The sequence below is a fragment of the Pristiophorus japonicus genome, chromosome 5, assembly GCF_044704955.1.
Source record: "Pristiophorus japonicus isolate sPriJap1 chromosome 5, sPriJap1.hap1, whole genome shotgun sequence".
In the NCBI taxonomy this organism is placed as follows: domain Eukaryota; kingdom Metazoa; phylum Chordata; class Chondrichthyes; family Pristiophoridae; genus Pristiophorus; species Pristiophorus japonicus.
Window position 1 is genome coordinate 183,575,086 of NC_091981.1, and position 27,739 is coordinate 183,602,824.

A 27,739-nucleotide genomic window follows, 5' to 3' on the forward strand; every position below is an offset into this window, starting at 1 on the left:
CAGGGGGCTGGCAAAAAAGGTAACATGAATTTTGTATATTTACGCTCACATTGCACTCGAGTTAAGTTACAATGAGAAATATAAAGTGCACCTGTTGCCAGGATAAGTTGAGAGGTGAAAGTGAAGAGCTTTTGAGTCTGAAAATTGAAGAGAATTTGAGAAACAATTACTACAGCTGGGAGTTACATTTTCGAGTGATTTTTTTTTCCATTTAGCACAGATTTGGACTTGCTTCTGATTGCTTGTGGGAGTGTGAGGCTACAAAACAAAAGATTTGGATTTCACCCACGTGCAGCAAGGGCTTCTCAGGAGCAGGTATAGCATTATAAGATCCCAGAAGGACCCTGGTTCCAAATGATCGAGGTTACCCCATATTGGGGCAGTGATTTAATTTTATTCAGCTCAAGCAAGACTTAATACATTACAATATTCGAGCAGCAGTTTACAGAGAATAATTGAGACTTAAATTACCCCATGATAGTGTGGGTAGAAGCACAACCGTGAGTCAGCTGCACCCTGTGACTCTTGTCTCTTGTCTATCGTTGTTTCCCAGGTGTCTTCTTGATTGTTCCTGAAATCTTCTACATTTGTGGCTGTCGACAACTCCTTCTTATACCCTTACTCTCATTCAAAACCTATGGGGGTAGAAATTCGGTTTGTTGCCAGCTCTGTTTGTGGCCCGGAAAGGCGGTAATGGTGGCGGAAATCATTTCTAAGCAGGCAGCCAGTTTCCAGCACCACACCTGGACACTCATATGAACATAAGAAATAGAAACAGGAGTAGGCCATACAGCCCCTTGAGCCTGCTCTGCCATTTTATACAATCTTGGCTGATCTGATCATGGACTCAGGTCCACTTCCCTGCCCGCTCCCCATAACCCCTTATTCCCTTATCGGTTAAGAAACTGTTTATCTCTGTCTTTAATATATTCAATGTCCCAGCTTCCACAGCTCTACGAGGCAGCGACTCCAACAGATTTACAACCCTCAGAGAAAATAAATTTCTCCTCATCTCAGTTTTAAATGGGTGGTCCCTTATTCTAAGATTATGCCCCCTAGTTCTAGTCTCCCCCATCAGTGGAAACATTTTCTCTGCATCAACCTTGTCAAGCCCCCTCATAAACGATAAGATCACCTCTCAATCTTCTGAATTCCAAACTACTCAACTTTTCCTCATAGGTCAATCTGCTTGTCATATATGTAAACCTGTAAATACCTTGTTTAACCACCAGAGGGCTCATCCCCTGGAATCCCAAGGGATCCCACAATCCCTTGGGAGCACCTGTACTTAAGGAAGCCTCACAGGCTGGAGAGGCACTCTGGAGACCTGTAATAAAAGACTACGGTCACACTTTACTTTGAGCTCATAGTATCTGGTCAGACTCTTTATTCATACATAACAACTGGTGACGAGATACATAAGAACATAAGAACATAAGAATTAGGAACAGGAGTAGGCCATCTAGCCCCTCGAGCCTGCTCCGCCATTCAACAAGATCATGGCTGATCTGGCCGTGGACTCAGCTCCACTTACCCGCCCGCTCCCCGTAACCCTTAATTCCCTTATTGGCTAAAAATCTATCTATCTGTGATTTGAATACATTCAATGAGCTAGCCTCAACTGCTTCCTTGAGCAGAGAATTCCACAGATTCACAACCCTCTGGGAGAAGAAATTCCTTCTCAACTCGGTTTTAAATTGGCTCCCCCGTATTTTGAGGCTGTGCCCCCTAGTTCTAGTCTCCCCGACCAGTGGAAACAACCTCTCTGCCTCTATCTTGTCTATCCCTTTCATTATTTTAAATGTTTCCATAAGATCACCCCTCATCCTTCTGAACTCCAACGACTAAAGACCCAGTCTATTCAATCTATCATCATAAGGTAACCCCCTCATCTCCGGAATCAGCCTCGTGAATCGTCTCTGTACCCCCTCCAAAGCTAGTATATCCTTCCTTAAGAAAGGTGACCAAAGCTGCACGCAGTACTCCAGGTGCGGCCTCACCAATACCATATAAAGTTGCAGCAGGACCTCCCTGCTGTTGTACTCCATCCCTCTCGCAATGAAGGCCAACATTCCATTCGCTGTACCTGCAAACTAACTTTTTGGGATTCATGCACAAGCACCCCCAGGTCCCTCTGCACCGCAGCATGTTGTAATTTCTCCCCATTCAAATAATATTCCCTTTTACTGTTTTTTTTTCCAAGGTGGATGACCTCACATTTTCTGACATTGTATTCCATCTGCCAAACCTTAGCCCATTCGATTAACCTATCTAAATCTCTTTGCAGCCTCTCTGTGTCCTCTACACAACCCGCTTTCCCACTAATCTTTGTGTCATCTGCAAATTTTGTTACAACACTCTGTCCCCTCTTCCAGGTATATTGTAAACAGTTGTGGTCCCAGCACCGATCCCTGTGGCACACCACTAACCACTGATTTCCAACCCGTAAACGACCCGTTTATCCCGACCCTCTGCTTTTTGTTTGCTAGCCAATTCTCTATCCATGCTAATACATTTCCTCTGACTCCGCGTACCTTTATCTTCTGCAGTAACCTTTTGTGTGGCACCTTATTGAATGCCTTTTGGAGGACATCAATGGATCATTATTACAGCTGTCTTGTAGTTGCTAGTTTTTACTTACCACTAATAAAATTACATATTCACAACTCCATAATAAAACATATGTTCCTGTGCTTTAGCAGATGATTCATTTTGAGAAAACAAGCATTTTGAACATTTTTGTGAAGATTAGCAATGTCACCTCCCCCCTCAGTAACTAATATGATATTGATAGTATGTTGTGGCTAAACAAACTGATGAGCCAAATTGGAGCAGGATGGGAGGCTGACAGGAATCAAAGACTAGAAGTGGACATTGATGGGAATGTTGGCACATTTCAAATGGTATATAAGAATATAAAAAATAGGAGCAGGAGTAGGTGATATGACCCCTCGAGCCTGCTCCACCATTCAACAAGCTCATAGCTGAACTTCTACATCGATTTCACTTTCCCGCCCTATCCACACATCGCTTTGTGCCCAAAAATCTATTGATCTGTCTTGAATACACTCATCAGCTGAGCATCCAAAGCCCTCTGGGTTAAAGAATTCCAAAGATTCACAACCCTCTGAGTGAAGAAATTTCTCCTCATGTCAGTCATAAGCCGACCTCATATCCTGCGACTATGACCCCTAATTTTAGACTCTCCAGCCAGGGGAAACAACCTCTCAGAATCTACCCTGTCAAGTCCTCTAAGAATTTTATATGTTTCAATGAGATCACCTCTCATTCTTCTAAACCCCATTCTACTCAAATGCTCCTCATAGGTCAGCCCTCTCTTCTCATGAATCAATCTAGTGAACCTTCGTTGCACCCCCTCTAAGGCAAGTATATCCTTCCTTTGGTCAGGAGACTAAAACTGCAACCAGTTGTGGTCTCACCAAAGCCCTATATAATTGCAATTCCTGCCCACACTCCAATTGGTGACCTAGGTACAGCAGAGGTGCGGTGAATGATTGGGGCCGAGGTGCGGCAAAGGTTCGTGGCGGAGGTGCGGCGAATGACTGGGGCAGAGGAACAGAGAGAGATCGGGGCACACGAGCGACGTGATTGGGGCCCATGAGAGGCGAGAGTTCGGGGCCCAGGAGAGGCGTGGGCCCAGGGACAGCACGGATCAGTCCACGCTGCGGTATGTGTGCACAGTGTGGGCTGGCCCGTGCTATAGAGCTGAACTGCTCATGAAAAGGGCACTTAAGACAAGGCTCTCGTTCGTCCACCCTGATCTACACAAACAGGTAGAGAGCAGGCGGCTTCAACAATGTACATATCATGATAGCGTAAATGTGTCATGCGAAATTGAAATCAATGCTCCTGTATTTATGTTGAACAATGGACAAGGTCCCAAGTGGCTTCCCGGCACTGTCGTGGTCAAAGAGGGGAGTAGGGTGTTTCGGGTCAAACTTTCAAATGGACTCATCTATAGGAAACACTTGGATCAAACGAAACTCAGATTTACTGACTATCCGGAGCAACTCACATTAGACCCTACCTTTTTTGACCCCCAACACACACACCAGTGGCAACCGATACAGCAGTTGACCACGAAGCAGAACCCATCACCCGCAACAGCTCAGCAGGAGTCAGCACACCAGGCAGCCCAACAAGGCCAGCTGCACAGCAGCCCAGCGAGGACCCAACAACCGACTCACCAAAACCAGCATTTGCACCAAGACGATCAACCAGGGTAAGAAAGGCTCCAGACTGACTCACCTTGTAAATAGTTACACTATTGACTTTGGGAGGGAATGTTGTCATATATGTAAACCTGTAAATACCTTGTTTAACCACCAGAGGGCTCATCGTCTGGAGTCCCAAGGGATCCCATAATCCTTTGGGAGTACCTATACTTAAGGAGGCCTCACAGGCTGGAGAGGCCCTCTGGAGACCTGTAATAAAAGTCTACGGTCACACTTTACTTTGAGCTCACAGTATCTGGTCAGATTCTTTATTCATACATAACATGTTTGGAATCAACCTAGTGAACCTTCTCTGAACTGCCTCCAAAGCAGGTATATCCTTTCATAAATATGGAAACAAAAACTGTACACAGTATTCTCGGTGTGACCTCACCAATACCCTGTATAACTGTAGCAAGACTTCCCTGCTTTTATACTCCATCCGCTTTGCAATAAAGGTCAAGATTCCATTGGCCTTCCTGATCACTTGCTGTACCTGCATACTATCTTTTTGTGTTTCATGCACAAGTACCCCCAGGTCCCACTGTGCTGCAGCACTTTGCAATCTTTCTCCATTTAAATAATAACTTGCTCTTTGATTTTTTTCTGCCAAAGTGCATGACCTCACACTTTCCAACATTATACTCTATCTGCCAAATTTTTGCCCACTCACTTAGCCTGTCTATGTCCTTTTGCAGATTTTCTGTGTCCTCCTCACACATTGCTTTTCCTCCCATCTTTGTATTGTCAGCAAGCTTGGCTACGTTACACTCGGTCCCTTCTTCCAAGTCATTAATATAGGTTGTAAATAGTTGGGGTCCCAGCACTGATCCCTGTGGCACCCCACTAGTTACTGATTGCCAACTTGAGAATGAACCATTTATCCCAACTCTTTGTTTTTTGTTCGTTAGCCAATCCTCTATCCATGCTAGTACATTACCCCCAACCCAGTGAACTTTTATTTTGTGCAGTAACCTTTTATGTGGCACCTTGTCAAATGCCTTCTGGAAGTCCAAATACATCACATCCCTTTATCCACCCTGTTCGTTACATCCTCAAAGAATTCCAGCAAATTTGTCAAACATGACTTTCCCTTCATAAATCCATGCTGACTCTGCCTGACCAAATTATGCTTTTGCAAATGTCCTGCTAATACTTCTTTAATAATGGACTCCAACATTTTCCCAACCACAGATGTTAGGCTAACTGGTCTATAGTTTCCTGCTTTTTGTCTGCCTCCTTTTTTAAATAGGGTCGTTACATTTGCAGTTTTCCAATCTGCTGGGACCTTCCCAGATTCCAGGGAATTTTGGTAAATTACGACCAGTGCATCCACAATCTCTGCCGCTACTTCTCTTAAAATCCTAGGATGCAAGCCATCAGGTCCAAGGGATTTATCTGCCTTTAGTCCCATTATCTTACTGAGTACCACCTCCTTCAGTGCCGGTTTTGCAGGGGCGTGGAGCAGTACCGCCCGGGAGAGGCGAGCCGGTGTGCAATGCCCCCGGTTGCGACACTGTTTCGAAATGTGTTTTCTGTGAGGCCCATAGCGCTTCATAGCGTGCCCAAGTGGGTCCGCTTGGGAGAGCAGGTGGTTCGAGCTGTAAACAGAAAGAAAGAAAGAATGAAGGAAAGAAAGAAAGAAAGACTTGCATTTATATAGCGCCTTTCACGACCACCGGACTTCTCAAAGCGCTTCACAGCCAATGAAGTACACTTTTGGAGTGTAGTCACTGTTGTAATGTGGGAACCGCAGGAGTCAATTTGCACACAGCAAGCTGCCACAAGTCAGCAATCTTAAAGTCAGCTCTCGTTTGTGAACACTGGAAGTTGAACCCAAGTTTCCGAGTAATGTCACCAATGGAAATCATGTGGATGAGGAAAAGGAGGGCCAAGAATGGAATCTTGGGGCATGCTGTAGTTGACAGTTCAGGAATGGGAGGAGAAACCATTGAAGAAGCATTAAATGCATTGCGGCAGGTAGGAATGGAACAGTGATGGGGTTAAGTCCTGGAGTACGGAGGATAGAATGGTGGAGGAGGATCGAGTGTGCTAAAGGCCAGAGAGATTGAGGAAGATAAGGAACGATAGATAGTGTGCCAGGATCACAGATCGGATACCGTAAGAAACTTTGACCAGAGTATTCGACGCTGTGGTCGGGGAAAAAAACAGCCAGTAGAGATTGCTACTCTGCACTTGCAACTGATATCAGGAGCTGTACAACTCAAAATGTGGGCAGTAGGCAGAGTTGCAAAGCAGTGATACATTTCATGACCAACTGATTTATACCGGCAGCAGTGAGGGAAGGAATGTCTGTTTGATTGTTTTTCATTTTTTTATTTTTACGATTTATGTTTATGTGGCATCAGTAAGGTATTGGGAAATTTCTTGGTGTTTTCTTTGCTGATTTTTCTTTTCCGCGGAAGCCTCTCTTAGGGTGCTCCAAGGCCGGCTCTTTAGCTCTGGATTTTCAGTTGCTCAGCCGGTGTAGAACATGTCCCTTCGTGCTCTGCTCTACACTCAGGGCCCAACTGGTGAATTTTGCGACTGTAGAGGCAAACTATTTCCCAGCGCAAAATTTACTGCCCCGTTGCCATTAGCAGCTCAAAATGGGCAGTACCGAATTCCCATCCCATGGAGTCTTACTGAACCAATCACTGGCTTAGACCCAAACGCAAAATGTAATCATAAAGATACCACGTAGGCAGCACCTTGGCTTATGTGTCTAGTTCTATGACACTCTTACAGCATCTGTTTTGGACCATCAGGACTCAATTCTGGGGTAGTTATGACAACACAAAAGGAACATGCATGTCTCTATAGTGTAGAGATATGGCATCCTTGGTAGTCCAGTGAAATGCCTATGTTTTTAATTCACTGCAGACATCATAACATTCCAACACAGTGGCAGTTACAACTGACCTTGGTTCCCAGGCTAGCTGCACTGTTTGCCTCATCCTTACTGTTGGCTAATGTTCAACTTTTACCTACAGCTTCCCTGTTCGACTACAGCAGTCCTCTTTATCACTCCAGGTTGTCTGGGTTACAGCTTACTCACAGACTTTTAATTATAAGCAAAAAGGTTATATGTCATATATAATTCAGGTTATCATTGCATGCAATTGCCGATTACAGACTTCGAACTTTAATTCTTACACACGATTATAAATCCATTACTGATGATTGTAAGATACTAATGATCATAAGATATTAATGATTATAAAATAATAAAACAAGTATTCTAAAAACAACGAATCCATGATAATCTTTCAGCATTCTCTATGGGCATAACCTTGTATGCTATTATTATGGAGGATGAAGAGGATCAGGATAAGATGGAGATAAGGAGCATAAGTCTGTATCCTTTCAGATATTACCACCTCCCCACCTAAAAAATAGAAAGACAGCACAGGTTCTAAGAGGACCTTAGAGAGGAGATGTAGCTACATCTATCTGTAGCTATGAATGAGACGATCACACACAACCTTTATAGCACAGGGTAATTTCAGGCAGCCAAAGGGGAATATTGGTAATATCAGTCAGGAGTTTAATGGGCATGTATTAGTCAGGCTGCAAACTCATTAAACTGGAAATTCGGTCACGCCTATCTTGCGCCGCTAATCAAGGCGGAGCAGTGAATTTTGTGCTGGCAAATGGTTTGCATCTGCCTGAATGTACAGATTACGTATGGCAACAAGCAGAGGATCCTGCATATCAATGCACGATTTTCTAGCAGTTTTCACAATACATTCATCTTTTGAAATATAATGCAAGCTGGTCTGTTGAACCTGCCATTCATTTGGCAATCTAGTTGCCTGCTCTGAGGACTGGCATTGAGTAGTATGCAACACATGACATTACTCTGCCAACACAATCTAGCTTGTAACTTAAGGTATGACCACCGTGAGAAAATCAGTTAGAACACTGCTTTAACATGTCTTCAGTCTGCTCTATTATATTTCTTCTACTGAAATATGCATTATACAAGCCCTTTCTTCAGGGATCTGGGATTCTGCAGAGGTGCCATCAGCTATGTTTGAAATAAATACCCATGCTCCTTTGGAGCCACTCTGCATTTTGCTTCCCCCACGTCAAACATTTGCCAACCTGTTGTTTCAATCAATATGTGTGTATCGTGATCACTCGCCAGAAAATGAGCATCATTTAGATAATTCTTTGCTAGTCGTATGTTCAGGAAGCACAAATTTATTCTGTTGATAAAGGGCCAAAATTATACAAATAGTGATATGGGTGCAACCAATGATGCCTTGGACTTGGGGACTGTGCACAATGTATACATGCTGTTGTCAAATTTTATGACCATGAATTTCCTTGGGGCTTTGGACACACTGAGGCCATTATCTGCATGGGCAGTGCAGAAATTGGAGTGGGACCCATTTATGCTAGCTCTCTGTTCCATTTTTTCTGCATTTGGTGTTTTCTGGAGGCATAGGGGCAGGTGGTTCTTACATCTGATCCCTTTTCTGATGGCATCAAGAAAAGAGAGGAATTTGACTGGATGACACCATCCAGTGGAATTCCCACCAGTTCCACCTCCAATGCTCCCAGTGTACTGCATGGCAGCATGACACAGGCATACAGTACTTGGAAAGGCTGGCTTCCATAGGTCAGCCAGGGGTAAAGTGATTGGCTGCTGAAATGAAAGCAGCCACCTTGGAAAAGGTTTTCAACGAGGCAGCTTCTTCAGCTGGACCTGCCAGCACTCAGCCCCAGTGGCTGGTCTGCACCGTTCTGTCCTCCCCTACCTAGCAGGCACCTTAGTTGAGCTGGCACTGCTGCGGACATCAACCCACTTTATACAAATATCATGAACCCGCAAGTTCAACGAGAGTCAGGGTTTCCTAGGGCCAGTTGGCAGAATTCTTGCCATACCATGGATATGATATTCCTGCAGGCCATAGACAGGTTCAGGGTCCACATGTATTGGTGCAGGGCCGAAACTTCCTCCTCTTTAAGCTCCATAACCGCCCCTAAGAGGTGGCAATGGAGCAGATAGGCCTTGCCAAAAGGGGGAAGAGAAATGGGTCCACCCATCCGACATTTCCCCAGGGCCGGGAGCAGCGGGAACGGGTTTCCATTCCACCCGTGCTGCCACCCATCGGGCACGCACCAACCCCACACCGCCGGGTGGTGACCGCCTTTCTGACCCCCTGCGGGAAATTGCCCCGTGGGAGCGGAGCCACCGCTGGTCAGTGCCACTGACAGCTTTCCCCTGCGGAAGCTGTGTGTGGCTGAGAGGCGCGTCCACTCTTAAAGGAGAGGCCGCGCTGTTGGCGCCTCCATTTTATTTTAATTGTCGGGTCGGCTCCAAGGTCGGGCCGACTATGGTGGCCACGGGTTCGACCAACAGGCAGCCCGGCGCTCCCTCTTGGGTACCGGGCCAGTGGACGGCCGAAACCCTTCCTGGTGGCCCAGTGGACCAAACTAAACTTATTACAGAGCTCGCAGCGGCCCTCCCCTTTAACTGAAGGTGAAGGACATTGTGACTTCAGCAGCATGCCGCTGACGACTCGTTGGGACGGCTGATCCGATCCAAGGGCACTTCCGCCCCTCAACACCGCTCCGACCGGAAATACAAAACTAAGAGGTGAATATCCGCCCCATAGATTGGGGCGGAGAAAAATCCTAAAGATCGATAAGTGCGCCAACTCTTAATCGGGGGGGGGGGGGGGGGGGGGGGGATTTCGGCCCCCCGATGCAGCAATAAACTGCATATTGATTGATTCTACTGATGTCTCTTGTTTAACAGAGGTATGACGCCATTTATTTTAAATGGATTCAAGTCTCAGTTAAAATATTGAACAAAGTAATTTAATAAAAATGCTCGAAGGAAATTAGGCTATTTTAAAAGTGCTGCAGTGTGGAAAAGTCTGTGCGTTCATGTGCGATGAACCAGTTTATTCACAGGAGTATTTTGAGGAGCACATATAAAATTAGTGACCATTGCAGCAGCACGTTTTGTTTATTTGAGAAATATTTAAAGAGCATAGTAGAAAAATGATTTTACGATTTATTTTGCCAGTTATTCAATGAAGATACACTACAACAGTAGAATGTAATAATCAACACACCAAGTGGAAGCATGGAGCTTACTACAATGTATTATACCTAAGCTTATTTTCAATAATTTAATATACTGGAACTATAATAATAACAAGGGAAAGAGGCAATAAAACTATACCTAAGTGCAACCTCTTCATTTTTGAATCAATATCTTTAAATATTTTGTGGTCATTACAGTCTCAACTATTGCTCAGATACGTCAAAGCAAGACAAATGAACTTATTTTATTTTTACTTAAATGTCAACCTCTGCGTCATCAGCCAGTACAACACTAGTGAAAGGTCTTGTTCCATTCATGTTCATGAACAACTTCTTATGATTTACAGCTGATCAAATGAACACATTTCCCTCAAGACCCGAATTAAGAGTATAAGGACACAAACTGTATCCTGCAGCCTGAAAAAACTGTTTGGGACTAAAATTGAGGTCAGAAGCTTCCTTTACACGAACGCCTCCGACGCGAAAAAAATCTACGAATCTACCTGTTGGTCCCGGAGAAATGTAGAATCCCGGTCGGAGGCCTTCATTTGCTGTGCCTTGCATGGGGACCTGTCATCGAGGTACGTAAGTCGAAGCTGAAGTAACATGGGTCTGGACAGCTAATCACGATGCAGTCTTCTCATTGATAATAATGGGAACTTCGTTTCTCCATTACTATCAATGAGAAAACCCCCAGAACACCCAAACACAACATAATATGTTTTATGTGTTGTAATACGATTTAAAATAAACTTACCTAAACGGACAGGGTTTTTAACATAAAATGTGTTTTTAATTTTTATGTTTTAAAACTCTTGCGCTGGTAAAAGTAGGCTATGCGCCTGCTTTCACCAGGTGTAAGAGTTTGAAGGACATTCGCTGGGCATTAGTTGGGCAAGTAGCCCAATCTTGACAGATTGGAAAAGCTGGTTTTCGGCGCATGCGCATTGCGCCCCGAAAACCAGCTTTGGCGAGGCCTCGCTGGGTCTGTCCACATTTTGTACAGACCCGGTGAGGCTGGAATTTCAGCCCCATTATATCAGTTCTAGGGTGGACACCATGACGGCTAAATGGAGCTGTGTAACGCCAATATTTTTATGTTCTACGCAGTCAGCTAACACTTGAAAACAGGGTCTGAGATGTGGACTACCAACGCAAAGTGCACAGGACGCCATCATGGTAAAGGGATTTGCACATGCGCGCCCAAAAACCGCTGAAATCATGCAGAACAGGCAGAGTTTAATGCAATCAGTGTGCAGTTGCCATTTTCCAACTGCACACTTGAACCAACACCCTGTCTTAACCTTGCACAGCTGAACACAACATTAAATGGACTGAAGGACCCCCACCAGCACTATTTAAAGGATCATGATCTATTTTCAGGTAAGTTACTGGATTATTTCTTATGGCTGCTGGTGCAATTGTACATATTTTTGGAGCTTTATTATACTTGGCTAAAGTTTGAATACTCTTCAGGGAGTGGTCTGGCTGGTCCTGAAGTACTTTTCTGTTCATTTAAAAGCTTGTGCTGAAACAAGTTGCTTCCATACATGGGTGGCATGGTAGGGCTTCCTCTTGGAATTGAACCTGACTGGAAGAATGAAGAGATGCCATACAGAGAAGGACAAGCTGCTAGAAGAGGGAGGATGAAGAGAGGGGGAAGGACTCTCAGCAGGAGGCCATATACACAGAGGGTCTTTAGGGAGCTTATTTTAACATCAGTGAGGACCAATGAATGAGATGTCTTCACTTCACTAAAGAGGTTGTGACTGCAATCTACCAACTGTTACAGCCACAATTGCAACCTCAAAGGACAGCAGTGCCTATGGGTGTCAAGGTGACCATGGATCTTAACAATTATGCGTCTGCCTCCTTCTAGGTTGTTGCTGGTGATATAAGCAAGTTCTCGCAGTTTGCAGTGCACTGCTGAATAAGGGCGGTCACTGAGACTCTCTATACACAGAGGAACAGTTTAATCTCATTCCCTCATGGTAGAGGCAAGCAGGAGGAGCGAGCCAGAGGTTTTGCTTGGATTGCAGGCTTTCCCATGGTCAGGGTGCCATTGACAGCACGCACATTGCCCTGCGTGCGCCTCATGTCAACGGCCATTTTCATGAACCAGAAGCTATTTCACTCCTTCAATGTGCAGCTGGTGTGTGACCACGGGCAGTGCAACATGTAGATGAAAGGCCATTATCCTGGCAGCAGTCATGATTCCATAATTCTGCAGCAGTCCTATATGCCACCTGTATTTGAACTAGCACAGCAAGTCAAAGTCTGGCTATTGGGCGACAAGGGTTATCCCCTCATGACATGGCTCATGACTTCGGTCCAGAACTCACACACATGTGCACAGCAGGCCTACATGGGGAGTGGTACATTTCTGGGAGCAGGAAGGGGAAAGACAAGGAGAGGGTGCAAGAGGCAGGAGCCTTAAAGGGGCAGCAGGACGGGAGTGGGAAGACAAAGGTGCCAAAAGGGAGCAAGATGGGTGGAGATGTGCCATTGTCTCAGAGAGAGAAGAAACGGGGAGCAAGGGTCAGCGATGGAGATGAGGCCGAAGGGAGCGTCACTGTTGGAGAAACCTTGATAGCAGGAAGACTCTCTAAAGGAGATTATGTATCTGACGGGGTACAGGGACAGGAGATTATAGTAGAGCTCGAAAGTGAGGAAGCAGAGGGGAAAGGAGACATGGAAATGGGGAGTGGGGTGGCATTATGTGAAAAGGGAAAGGTTAGTGAGGGGCAGATTGAGGGAGAAGGGGCAGCCCCTCGGCCTAAACCTAATGTAAGGAAGAGGCTGAAACTCCAGGGAAGGTTCAAACAGGAGGTGAAAAAGAGCCGGAGGCTGCAGGAGAAAGCAACAGATGCAAGAAAAGCTGGGAAGGAGCTTGAGAAGAGGGAAGGACCGGAGATTAACTGATGGGGGTGATAATCAGGCACCTTAGGAGGCATGATTACATTGGTCTCGATTAATGTGAACGGACTGAGGGGGGAGAAGAAATTGCAGGTTGCAGTGTTTTAAAGACACTGACCTGTTGTATCTTCAAGAAACCTCTTGGGATGAGGAGATCCTAGAAAATGTTTGGAAGGATTGATTATGATCAATTTTTAAAGTACAATAGATTAATATATGTTACCGGAGATAAATTAAACTTCAGGTTTTGATGTTACTATATGTTGGAAGAATAGCTGTGCAGAGTGGCGGAGAGGATTTGTATGATACAATGGAATGATCACGATATTGCAAATGTTTTTTACAATTGAATAAATTATATAATTTTTAAAAGTGGGTAGCACAGTCGCCTCTGTGTCAGAAGGTTGCGGGTTCAAGTCCCACTCCAGGGACTTGGGCACATAAATCTAGGCTGACATTCCAGTTCGGTGCTGAGGGAGTACTGCACTATCGGTGGTCCCTCTTTTGGATGAGATGTCAAACCGAGACCCTGTCTGCTCTCTCAGGTGGACGTAAAACATCCCATGGCACTATTTCAAAGAAGAGCAGGGGAATTATCCCATAATCAACAAAACAAAAACAAATTATCTGGTCATTATTATTGTGTTCCTAACACAGATGATCAAAAAGGAGTTGGATGTAGTCCTTAATACTAGGAGGATCAAGTGGTTTGGCGAGAAAGCAGGAATGGGGTACTAAAGTTGCATGTTCAGCCATGAACTCATTGAATGGTGGTGCAGGCTCGAAGAGCCGAATGGCCTACTCCTGCGCCTATTTTTCTATGTTTCTATGTTTCAATGAGACTGCACACAGGGAGGTTAAAGTAACAGTGACCTCAGTCTTTATTGAGACACTCCAGAGTGAGGAACAGGCCTTAGGGGCCGGCTTATATACAGTGATCCCAAAGGATGCTGGGATCCCTTGGGACTTCAGGGGATGCACTCTCTGGTGACGGAACATGGGAGTGCATGCTTTACAGATACACAACAGCTCTCCCCCCACCAAAGTCAAAGTGAAAACTATTTACAAGGTGAGGCGGTCGGGAGCCTTTCTTTCCCTGGTGAACTGCCTCGGTGCAAATGTTTGTTCTGGTGTGTTGGCTATGCCCTCGCTGGGCTGGCATGCTGCTGGGTGAGCCTGGCCTTGCTGGGCTGTTGGGCATGATAGGTTCGATTTCCTGGTCCGGGGTGGTGTCGTTGATCCTTTGAGTGTGTGTTGCGGGCTCGAAAAAGGTGGTATCTGCAGTGGGTTGGTCAGGGCAGTCTGTGAACCGCAGCCTTGTTTGGTCCAAGTCCTTTCTGCAAATTTGTCCATTGTCTAGTTTGACTACAAACACCCTAAACATAGCAACATAGAAACATAGAAAATAGGTGCAGGAGTAGACCATTCGGCCCTTCGAACCTGCACCACCATTCAATAAGATCATGGTTGATCATTCCCTCAGTACCCCTTTCCTGCTTTCTCTCCATACCCCTTGACCTCTTTAGACGTAAGGGCCATATCTAACTCCCTCTTCAATGTATCCAATGAACTGGCATCAACAACTCTCTGCGGCAGGGAATTCTACAGGTTAACGACTCTCTGAGTGAAGAAGTTTCTCCTCATCTCAGTCCTAAATGGCCTACCCCTTATCCTAAGACTATGTCCCCTGGTTCTGGACTTCCCCCAGCATCGGGAACATTCTTCCCGCATCTCACCTGTCCAGTCCCGTCAGAATCTTATATGTTTCTATGAGATCCCCTCTCATCCTTCTAAACTCCAACATGTAAAGGCCCAGTTGATCCAATCTCTCGTCATATGTCAGTCCAGCTATCACTGGAATCAGTCTGGTAAACCTTCGCTGCACTCCCTCAATAGCAAGAATCTCCTTCCTCAGATGAGCAGACCAAAACTGAACACAATATTCCAGGTGAGGCCTCACCAAGGCCCTCTACAACTGCAGTAAGACCTCCCTGCTCCTATACTTAAATCCCCTAGATATGAAGGGCAACATACCATTTGCCTTCTTCACCGCCTGCTGTACCTGTATGCCAACTTTCAATGACTGATGTACCATGACACCCAGGTCTCGTTGCACCTCCCCTTTTACTAATCTGCAGATAATATTCTGCCTTTGTGTTTTTGACAGCAAAGTGGATAACCTCACATTTATCCACATTATACTGCATCTGCCATGCATTTGCCCACTCACCTAACCCGTCCAAGTCACCCTGCAGCCTCTTAGCATCCTCCTCACAGCTCACACCGCCACCCAGTTTAGTGTCATCTGCAAACTTGGAGATATTACACTCAATTCCTTCATCTAAATTGTTAATGTACATTGTAAATAGCAGGGGTCTCAGTACTGAGCCCTGCAGCACTCCACGAGTCACTGCCTGCCATTCTGAAAAGGACCCGTTTATCCCGACTCTCTGCTTCCTGTCTGCCAACAAGTTCTCTATCCACGTCAGTACATTATCCCCAATACCATGTGCTTTAATTTGGCACACCAATCTCTTGTGTGGGACCTTGTCAAAAGCCTTTTGCAAGTCCAAATACACCACATCCACTGGTTCTCCCTTGTCCACTCTACCAGTTACATCCTCAAAAAATTCTAGAAGATTTGTCAAGCAGGATTTCCCTTTCATAAATCCATGCTGACTTGGACCGATCCCCCTGTCACTGCTTTCCAAATGCGCTGCTGCTTCATCCTTAATGATTGATTCCAACATTTTCCCCATGACTGATGTCAGGCTAACCAGTCTATAATTACCCGTTTTCTCTCTCCCTCCTTTTTTAAAAAATGGTGTTATATTAGCTACCTTCCAGTCCATAGGAACTGATCCAGAGTCGATAAACTGTTGGAAAATGATCACCAATGCATCCACTATTTCTAAGGACACTTCCTTAAGTACTCTGGGATGCAGACTATCAGGCCCCGGGGATTTATCGGCCTTCAATCCCTTCAATTTCCCTAACACAATTTCCCGCTTTATAAGGATATCCTTCGGTTCCTCCTTTTCACTAGACATACTGTCCCCTAGTACATTCGGAAGGTTATTTGTGTCTTCCTTAGTGAAGACAGAACCGAAGTATTTGTTCAATTGGTCTGCCATTATAAATTCACCTGAATCCGACTGCAGGGGACCTACGTTTGTCTTCACTAATCTTTTTCTCTTCACATATTTATAGAAGCTTTTGCAGTCAGTTTTTATGTTCCCTGCAAGCTTCCTCTCGTACTCTATTTTCCCCCTCTTAATTAAACCCTTAGTCCTCCTCTGTTGAGTTCTAAATTTGTCCCAGTCCTCAGGTTTGTTGCTTTTCCTAGCCAATTCATGTGCCTCTTCCTTGGTTTTACTATGCTTAATTTCCCTTGTTAGCCACGGTTGAGCCACCTTCCCCATTTTATTTTTACTCCAGACAGGGATGTACAATTGCTAAAGTTCATCCATGTGATCTTTAAATGTTTGCCATTGCTTATCCACCGTCAACCCTTTAAGTATCCTTTGCCAGTGTATTCTAGCCAATTCACGCCTCATACCGTCGAAGTTACCTTTCCTTAAGTTCAGGACCCAAGTTTCCGAATTAACTGTGTCACTCTCCATCTTAATAAAGAATTCTACCATATTATGGTCACTCTTCCGCAAGGGTCCTCGCACAACAAGATTGCTAATTAGTCCCTTCTCATTGCACATCACCCAGTCTAGGATGGCCAGCTCTCAACATATTGGTCTAGAAAACCATCCCTAATACACTCCAGGAAATCCTCCTCCACTGCATTGCTACCAGTTTGGTTAGCCCAATCAATATGTAGATTAAAGTCGCCCATGATAACTGCTGTACCTTTATTGCACACATCCTTTATTTCTTGTTTGATGCTGTCCCCAACCTCACTACCACTGTTCGGTGGTCTCTACACAACTCCCACTCGCGTTTTCTGCCTTTTGGTATTCCGCAGCTCCACCCATACCGATTTCACATCATCCAGGCGAATGTCCCTCCTTACTATTGCATTAATTTCCTCTTTAACCAGCAGTGCTACCCCGCCTCCTTTTCCTCTCTGTCTATCCTTCCTAAATGTTGAATACCCCTGGATGTTGAGTTCCCAGCCTTGGTCACCCTGGAGCCATGTCTCCCTGATACCAATTACATCATATCCGTTAACTGCTATCTGCGCAGTTAATTCATCCACCTTATTCCGAATATTCCTCGCATTGAGGCACAGAGCCTTCAGGCTTGTCTTTTTAACACACTTTGCCCCTTTAGAATTTTGCTGTAATGTGGCTCTTTTTGTTTTTTGCCTTGGGTTTCACTGCCCTCCCCTTTTACTATTCTCCTTTCGATCTTTTGCTTCTGCCGCCATTTTATTTCCCTCTACCTCCCTGCATAGATTCCCATCCCCCTGCCATGTTAGTTTAACTCAACCCCAACAGCACTAGCAAACACTTCCTCTCGCACATTGGTTCTGGTCCTGCCCAGGTGCAGATCGTCCGGTTTGTACTGGTCCCACCTCCCCCAAAACCGGTTCCAATGTCCCAGGAATTTGAATCCCTCCCTCTTGCACCACTTCTCAAGCCACATATTTATCTGAGCTATCCTGCGATTCCTACTCTGACTAGCATGTGGCACTGGTCGCAATCCTGAGATTGCTACTTTTGAGGTCCTACTTTTTAATTTAACTCCTAGCTCCCTAAATTCGTCTCGTAGGACCTCATCCCGTTTTTTATCTATATCATTGGTACCTATATGCACCACGACAACTGGCTGTTCACCCTCCCTTTTCAGAATGTCCTGCACCTGCTCCGAGACATCCTTGACCCTTGCACCAGGGAGGCAACATACCATCCTGGAGTCTCGGTTGCGGCCACGAGAAACGCCTATCTATTCCCCTCACCATTGAATCCCCTACCACTATAGCTCTCACTCTCTTTTTCCTGCCCTCCTGTGCAGCAGAGCCAGCCACGGTGCCATAAACTTGGCTGATGCTGCCCTCCCCTGATAAGTCATCCCCCTCAACAGTACACAAAGCGGTGTATCTGTTTTGCAGGGGGATGACCGCAGGGAACCCCTGCACTACCTTCCTTCCACTGCTCTTCCTGTTGGTCATCCATCCCGATCTGGCTGTGTACCCTTTACCTGCGGGAAGACCAACTGACTAAACGTGCTATTCACGTCATTCTCAGCATTGTGGATGCTCCAGAGTGAATCCACCCGCAGCTCCAGTGCCGCAATGCGGTCTGTCAGGAGCTGGAGGTGGATACACTTCCCGCGCATGTAGTCGTCAGGGACACTGGAAGCGTCCCTGATTTTCCACATAGTACAGGAGGAGCATAACACATGTCCGAGCTGTCCTGCCATGTCTTAACCCTTCGATAAACTTAATTTGGCAACAACAATGCTAAATGCGTGCCCGCGATCCACTTGGGACCATGTCCATAGTTTAACACATACACAGGGTCATTCAGATCAATTTCCCGTGACACAGTGGCGCAACCATCATTTACATTTTGTTACTGCCACCTGCTCTCTGCCTGATCATGCAGGTTGAGGTGAACCAGCGAGAGTCTGGTTTTCAGTGCCCTTTTCAGGAGCAGCTCAGCCGGGGCACCCCTGTGAGCGAGTGGGGTCTCGTGCGGTAGCTAATCAGTACTCGGGACAGGCGGGTTTGGAGTAAGCCTTCTGTGACTCGTTTAAGGCTCTGTTTGATGGTTTCTACTGCCCGTTCTGCCTGCCCATTGGAGGCTGGTTTAAATGGGGCCGAGGTGATATGTTTGATCCCATTGCAGGTCATGTATTCTTTAAATTCGGCACTGGTGAAACATGGCCCATTGTCATTGACCAGTATGTCAGGCAGGCTGTGGGTGGCAAACATGGCCCTCAGGCTTTCAATGGTGGCGGTGGCGGTGCTTCCCGATATTATTTCATATTCGATCCATTTTGAAAAAGCATCCACCACCACCAGGAACATTTTACCGAGAAACAGGCCCGCATAGTCGACATGGATCCTCGACCATGGTCTGGAGGGCCAGGACCACAAACATAGTGGTGCCTCTCTGGGCGCGTTGCTCAACTGAGCACATAACCTGCATTGCCGTACACAGGACTCTCAGTCAGTGTCGATACCAGGCGACCACACTTGGGATCTGGCTATTGCTTTCATCATTACTATACCCGGGTGTGTGCTGTGGAGACCCGAGATGAACGTCTCCCTGCCCTTTTTTGGTAGCACTACACGGTTACCCAACAACAGGCAGTCTGCCTGAATAGACAGCTTGTCCTTTTGCCGCTGGAACAGCTTGATTGGCTCTTGCATTTCAACGGGGATGCTGGCCCAGCTCCCATGCAGTACACAGTTTTTTACTAGGGACAGCAGAGGATCTTGGCTGGTCCAAATCCGAATCTGGCGGGCAGTGACAGGTGATTTATCATTTTCAAACGCTTCCATGACCATCAGCAAGTCTGCAGCTGCGCCACCATCAACAAGTTTGCAGGCTGCGCCATTTCCACCCCCAGTGGTAGCCGACTGGGAGCATCCGCACAGTTCTTGGTACCTGGGCGCTGGCAGATGGTATAGTTATACGGTGATAGCACAATTGCCCACCTTTATATGCGGGCTGAGACATTAGTATTTATCCTCTTGTTTTCAGCGAACAGGGATGTGAGGGGCTTGTGATCAGTTTCCAGCTCAAATTTGAGGCCAAACAGTATGGATGCATTTTCTTTACCCCGAACACACACGCTAATGCCTCTTTCTCAATCATGCTGTAGGCCCTCTCGGCCTTAGACAAGCTCCTGGAAGCATAGGCGACAGGTTGCAACTTCCCCGCAACGTTAGCTTGTTGTAATACACACCCGACTCCGTACGACGACGCGTCACATGCTAGCACAAGTCTTTTACACGGGTTATACAATACAAGCAGCTTGTTGGAGCATAACATTTTTCTGGCTTTCTCAAAAGCAATTACTTGTTCTTTTTCCTCATATCCAGTTCTCACCTTTGCGCAATAACACATGTAGGGGCTCTAAAAGGGTGCTTAACCCCGGTAGGAAGTTACCAAAATAGTTGAGGAGTCCCAGGAACGACCGCAGCTCCGTGACGTTCTGTGGCCTGGGCGCATTCCTGATAGCCTCTGTTTTGGCGTTTGTGGGCCGAATGCTGTCCACCGCAAACTTTCTTCCAAAAAACTCCACTTCTGTTGCCATGAAGACGCATTTCGACCTCTTCAGCCGCAGCCCTACGCAATCCAGTCGCTGGAGGACCTCCTCCAGATTTTGTAGGTGCTCGGCAGTGTCCTGACACGTGACCAATATGTCGTCCTGAAAGACCACCGTATGTGGTACCGACTTGAGTAGGCTCTCCATGTTTCTTTGGAAGATCGCTGCAGCCGACCGAATTCCAAACAGGGATCTGTTGTAGATAAACAGTCCCTTGTGTGTGTTGATGCAGGTGAGGCCCTTCGAAGACTCCTCCAGCTCCTGCGTCATGTAGGCCGAAGTCAGGTCGAGCTTGGTGAACATCTTGCCTCCTGCCAGCGTCTCAAATAGGTTGCCTGCCTTAGGTAGCGGGTATTGGGCCTGTAGTGAGAAACGATTAATAGTTACTTTATAATCGCCGCAAATCCTGACCGTGCCATCACTTTTGAGTACTGGAACAATCGGGCTGGCCAACTCGCTGAATTCCACTGGGGAGATGATGCTCTCGCATTGCAGCCTGTCCAGCCCGATTTCCACTCTCTCCCTCATCATGTGAGGTACCGCTCAGCCTTGTGGTGAATGGGTCATGCCTCTGGGACCAAGTGGATCCGCACCTTCGCCACGGAAAAGTTTCCAATGCCTGGCTCAAAAAATGAAGGAAATTTGTTCAGAACCCGGATACATGAGGCCTCATCGACATGTGATAGCGCTCGGATGTCATCCCAGTTCCAGCAGATTTTGCCCAGCCAGCTCCTTCCAAGCAATGTGGGGCCATCGCCCGGGATAATCCAGAGTGGCAGTTCGTGCACCATGCCCTCGTAGGTGACCTTGACCATGGCACTGCCCAGAACAGTGATATGCTCTTTGGTGTACGTTCTTAGTTTCATGTGGATGGGGCTCAGGGCTGGTCTGAATGCTTTGTTGCACCACAGTCTCTCAAACATCTTTTTACTCATGATGGATTGGAGAGCGCCAGTGTCCAATTCCATGGCTACGGGTAAGCCATTCAATTTTACGTTTAGCATTATAGGTGGGCATTTCATCAAAAATGTGTGCACGCCGTGTACTTCAGCATCTGCCTCATCTCTTTCAGGCTCGAAATTGCTTTGATCCACCATGGACCAATCTTCCTCTGCCATGTTGGTGGTTAGCAGGTTTTGCAGAGCTTCCAGCTTGTTTGCAAGCTCGTTGGAGGTGCCCCATTGTTCCACAGCTCTTGAAAACATACCCTTTGAAGCGGCATGAATAGGCTGAATGGAGGCCTCCACAATGCCAACAAGGTGTGAATTGTCTTCCATCATCCTTTGTTGAGGACTCTGAGTCATCTGGGTCACCTGAGGCCTGCTGGCAGTTGCAGACTCGTTGGTTCTGCCCGGTACATTTCTGCTCGCAAACACAGTTCCAGTTAATTTATGAACATTGCTCGCACTTGTGTGCTGAGAGATTTGTTTGGTGTTATCACTGGTGGACATAAACGCCTGTGCTATCGCAATGGCCTTACTGAGGGTTGGTGTCTCTACAGTCAAAAGTTTTCGCAGGATGGTCTCTTGGCCAATGCCCAGAACAAAAAAGTCTCTGAGCATTTGCTCCAGAGAGCCATCAAACTCACATTGTCCTGCAAGTCGCCTTAGCTCGGCGACATAGCTCGCCACTTCCCGACCTTCAGATCACTGGCACGTGTAGAACCGATACCTCGCCATCAGCACGCTCTCCCTCGGGTTAAGATGCTCCCGAACCAGTGTACACAGCTCCTCATATGACTTATCTGTGGGTTTCACCGGAGCCAGAAGATTCTTCATGAGGCTGTAGGCCGGTGCCCCGCAGACTGTGAGGAGGACCGCTCTCCTTTTTGCAGCACTTCCTTCTCCGTCCAGCTCATTGGCTACAAAGTACTGATCTAACCGTTCGACATAGGCTTCCCAGTCCTCACCCTCCGAGAACTTCTCCAGGATGCCCACAGTTTGCTGCATCTTTGCATTGGATTCGTATTCTCGTCGCCAGTTATTGTGTTCCTAACACAGATGAGGCTGCACACAGGGAGGTTAAAGTAAAAGTGACCTCAGTCTTTAATAAGACTCTCCAGAGTGAGGAACAGGCCTTAGGGGCCGGCTTATATACAGTGCTCCAAAGGGATGCTGGGATCCCTTGGGACTTCAGGGGATGAGCTCCCTGGTGGCAGAACATGGGAGTGCATGCTTTACAGATACACAACAGATTGAATGTGAAATAATGTCGGGACGCACTGCCACCGCCACCATTGAAAGCCTGAGGGCCATGTTTGGCACCCACGGCCTGCCTGTCATACTGGTCAGTGATAACGGGCCATGTTTCATCGGCTGAGCTACTCATGAAAAGGACACTTAAAACCAGACTCTCGCTAGTTCACCCCAACCTGAATGATCAGGTAGAGAGCAGGCGGCAACAACAAAATGTAAACGATGGTCGCCCCACTGTGTCATGGGAAATTGATCTGAATGACTCTGTGTATGTGCTAAACTATGGACATGGTCCCAAGTGGATGTCGGGCACGGTGATAGCTAAAGAAGGGAATAGGGTGTTTGTCGTCAAACTGGACAATGGACAAATTTGCAGAAAGCACCTGCACCAAGTGAGGCTGCAGTTCACAGACTGCCCTGAACAACCCACAGCAGACGCCACCTTTTTCGAGCCCACAACACACACTCAAAGAATCAATGACACCACGCCGGACCAGGAAATCGAACCAACCCATCACGCCCAACAGCCCAGCAAGGCCAGGCTCACCCAGCAGCCCTGCAGGGCCAACAACATGCCAGCCCAGCGGGGGCACAGCCAACACACCAGAACAGATATTTGTACCGAGGTGGTCCACCAGGGAAAGAAAGACTCCCGACCGCCTCAACTTGTAAATAGTTTTCACTTTGACTTTGGCAGGGGAGTGATGTTGTGTATCTGTAAAGCATGCACTCCCATGTTCCGCCACCAGGGAGTTCATCCCCTGAAGTCCCAAGGGATCCCAGCATTCCTTGGGATCACTGTATATAAGCCGGCCCCGAAGGCCTGTTCCTCACTCTGGAGTGTCTTATTAAAGACTGAGGTCACTGTTACTTTAACCTCCCTGTGTGCAGCCTCATCTGTGTTAGGAACACAATAGTTTGCATGCTTGATATGAGACTCCCAAAAGAAGCGCTCTACTCGGAGCTCCGACACGGCAAGTGAGCCCCAGGTGGGCAGAGGAAACGCTTCAAGGACACCCTCAAAGCTTCCTTGAAAAAAGGTAACATCCCCACCTGGGGATCCCTGGCCAAAGACCACCCAAAGTGGAGGAAAAGCATCCGGGAAGGCACTGAACACCTCAAGTCTCTTCACCGAGAGCAAGCGGAAGCTAAGCGTCGACAGCGCAACGTGTGGTATCCCAGGCACCCCACCCACCTGTTCCTTCAACCACCGTTTGCCCCACCTGTGACAGAGACTGTAGGTTCCGCATTGGACTTTTCAGTCATCTGAGAACTCATTTCTAGTGTGGAAGCAAGTCATCCTCGACTCCGTGTGATTTCCTATGATGAATCCGGACTTCCCCATAACTTATACCTGGCTGTATTTCCAGGTTCAGTTAAATTATCAAAAACTCTGGAATAAAAAGCTAGTATCAGTAATGGTGACCATGAAACTGCCAGATTGTTGTGAAAACCCATCTGGTTCACTAATGTCCTTTGGGGAAGGAAATCTGACATCCTTACCCGGTCTACCCTACATGTGACTCCAGCAATGTGGTTGATTCATAACTGCCCTTGGAAATGGCATAGCAAGCCACGCAGTTGTAACAACCCGCTACAGAAAAGAATAAAACCTGACAGACCACCCGGCATTGACCTTGGCACCAGCTTTGTACATGACAACAGCACACCCAGCCCACTCAACCTTGCAAAGTCCTCCTCATGAACATCTGGGGACTTGGGCCAAAATTGGGAGAGCTGCCCAAAGATTAGTCAAGCAACACCCGGACATAGTCATACTCACAGAATCATTAATTTCAGACAATATCCCAGACTCCTCCATTACCATCCCTGGGTATGTCCTGTCCCACTGGCAGGACAGATCCACCCAAGGTAGTGGCACTGTGGTATACAGTTGGGATAGAGTGGCCATGGATGTCCTCAACATTGACCCTGGACCCTATGAAGTTTCATAGCTTCAGGTCAAGCATGGGCAAGGAAACCTCCTGCTGATTACCACCGACCGCCCTCCCTCAGCTGATGAATCAGTACTCCTCCATGTTGAATACCACTTGGAAGAAGCACTGAGGGTAGCAAGTGCACAGAATGTACTCTGGGTGGGGAACTTCAATGTCCATCACCAAAAGTGATAATATGACAAATGACTGAGCTGGCCGAGTCCTGAAGGCCATAGCTACCAGATTAGGCCTGCGGCAGGTGGTGAGAGAACCAGCACAAAGGAAAAAACCTACTTCACCTCGTCCTCACCAATCTACCTGTCACAGATGCATCTGTCCATGACAGCATTGGTAGCAGTGATACTGCACGATCATTGTGGAAACAAAAACCTATATTCATACTGTAGACACCCTCCATCGTGTTGTGTGGCACAACTACCATGCTAAATGGAATAGATTCAGAATAGATCGAGCAGCTCAATTGTATTCCAACACAATCTGTAACCTCATGTTCCGGCATATCCCTCACTCTACCATTAGCCTCAAACCAGGGAACAAACCCTGGTTCAATGAAGAGTGTAGAAGAGCATGCCAGGAGCAGCACCAGGCGTACCTAGAAAAGTGGTTAAGAGCTAAGCGATCCCACAATCAATGGATGAGATCAAAGCTCTGCAGTCCTGCCACATCCAGTCATGAATGGCAGTGGACCATTAAACAACTAACGGGAGGCAGCTCCAAGAATATCCCCTCCTCAATGATGGCGGAGCCCACCACTCAAATGCAAGAGGGAAGGCTAAAGCGTTTGCAACCATCTTCAGCCAGAAGTTCTGAGTGGATGATCCATATTGGCCATTCCCGAGATCCCCACCATCACAGATCCCAGCCATCAGCCAATTCGATTCACTCCACGTGATATCAAGAAGTGGCTGAGCGCACTGGATACAGCAAAGACTATGGGCCCCGACAACAATCCGGCTGTAGTGCTGAAGACTTGGGCTCTAGAATTAGCAGCGCCTCGAGCCAAGCTGTTCCAGTACAGCTACAGCTGGCATCTACGCCACAATGTGGAAAACGGACCAGGTATTCCTGTCGACAAAAACCAGGACAAATCCAATCCGGCCAATTACCGCCTTATTGGGGAGGTGCAACGAGACCTGGGGGGAGGTGCAACAAGACCTGGGTGTCATGGTACATCAGTCATTGAAGGTTGGCATGCAGGTACAGCAGGCGGTTAAGAAAGCAAATGGCATGTTGGCCTTCATAGCGAGGGGATTTGAGTACAGGGGCAAGGAGGTGTTGCTACATTTGTACAGGGCCTTGGTGAGGCCACACCTGGAGTATTGTGTACAGTTTTGGTTTCCTAACTTGAGGAAGGACATTCTTGCTATTGAGGGAGTGCAGTGAAGATTCACCAGACTGATTCCCGGGATGGTGGGACTGACCTATCAAGAAAGACTGGATCAACTGGGCTTGTATTCACTGGAGTTCAGAAGAATGAGAGGGGACCTCATAGAAACGTTTAAAATTCTGACGGATTTAGACAGGTTAGATGCAGGAAGAATGTTCCCAATGTTGGGGAAGTCCAGAACCAGGGGTCACAGTCTAAGGATAAGGGGTAAGCCATTTAGGACCGAGATGAGGAGAAACTTCTTCACCCAGAGAGTGGTGAACCTGTGGAATTCTCTACCACAGAAAGTAGTTGAGGCCAATTCACTAAATATATTCAAAAGGGAGTTAGATGAAGTCCTTACTACTCGGGGATCAAGGGGTATGGCGAGAAAGCAGGAATGGGGTACTGAAGTTGCATGTTCAGCCATGAACTCATTGAATGGCGGTGCAGGCTAGAAGGGCTGAATGGCCTACTACTGCACCTATTTTCTATGTTTCTATGTTTCTATATTTCTATTAGTCTACTCTCAATCATCAACAAAGTGATGGAAGGTGTTGTTGATAGTGCTATCAAGCGGCACTTACTTAACTATCATCATCATAGGCACTCCCTCGAAATCGAGGAGTTCGTGAGGCGAGAGGCCTATAAAGGCCAGTGAGACCAGGAGCTCGGGAGTCGGAGAGGCGGGAGTTTGTGAGGCGAGCGGCCTATAAAGGCCAGTGAGACCAGGAGCTCGGGAGTCGGAGAGGCGGGTGTTCGTGAGGCGAGCGGCCTATAAAGGCCAGCTGGTGCAGCTGCAGCAGGGACGCCAAAAAGAAGTAGAAAGAAATCGAAAGGTGACGTCACAGCCAAGGGGGTAAGTGATTGGCTGGTGATTGGTAAGTAGTTTTTCTTTTTCTTTTATCAGTAAGTAACCTTTAGCACTGTTGCCAAATTAAGTTTATCTAAGGGTTAAGTCATGGCAGGACAGTTCGGACACGTGTTATGCTCCTCCTGTACTATGTGGGAAGTCAGGGACGGTTCCAGTGTCCCTGACGACTATGTGTGCGGGAAGTGTATCCGCCTGCAGATCCTAACTGTAAAGTCCTTACTCTACAGCATGAAACCACATGAGGCACATTCTGGGACAAGGTCACTCTGTGACCTTAACTCTTTATTTACAGGACTCCAAAGACGATGACCCTGCGTGGGACCTCCCTTCTTATACCCGTGTGATCAGGTAAGGAGTGTCTCCCACAAGTTCACCCCTTGTGGTCAAGGTATGCATCTAGGTTGAGTGTATACAGTGATACAGTGGTGTTACATTGTGGTTACATACATGACATCACCTCCCCCCCAAAGTCTTATTGGGATCATAGGTTTAGTCTTTGTGGAGCGCTGCAGTTGGGGCTGTGGTTGTTGGACACTGATGTGAGTGTCTGTCACCTGTGGTGATTCCGGTCTGTCTGGGCTGACCGCAGGGACTGTGCATTCTTCTGATTGCTCTTGTTGCTAGTTCACTGGCGGTGTTATGAGCTCCATCTCATGGCCTTCTTCAGGTTCCTCCGTGTCGATGCTGAATCTTTTTTTTACTTGGTCCAGATGCTTGCGGCATATCTGACCATTGTTGAGTTTTACCACGGTGACACTATTCCCCTCTTTGTAAATTACAGTGCCCTCAAGCCATTTGGGCCCCATGGCGTGATTGAGGATGAATACAGGATCATTTATTTCTATACGTCTCCTCCTCGAATTACGGTCATGGTACTCGGTTTGTGACATGCGCTTGCC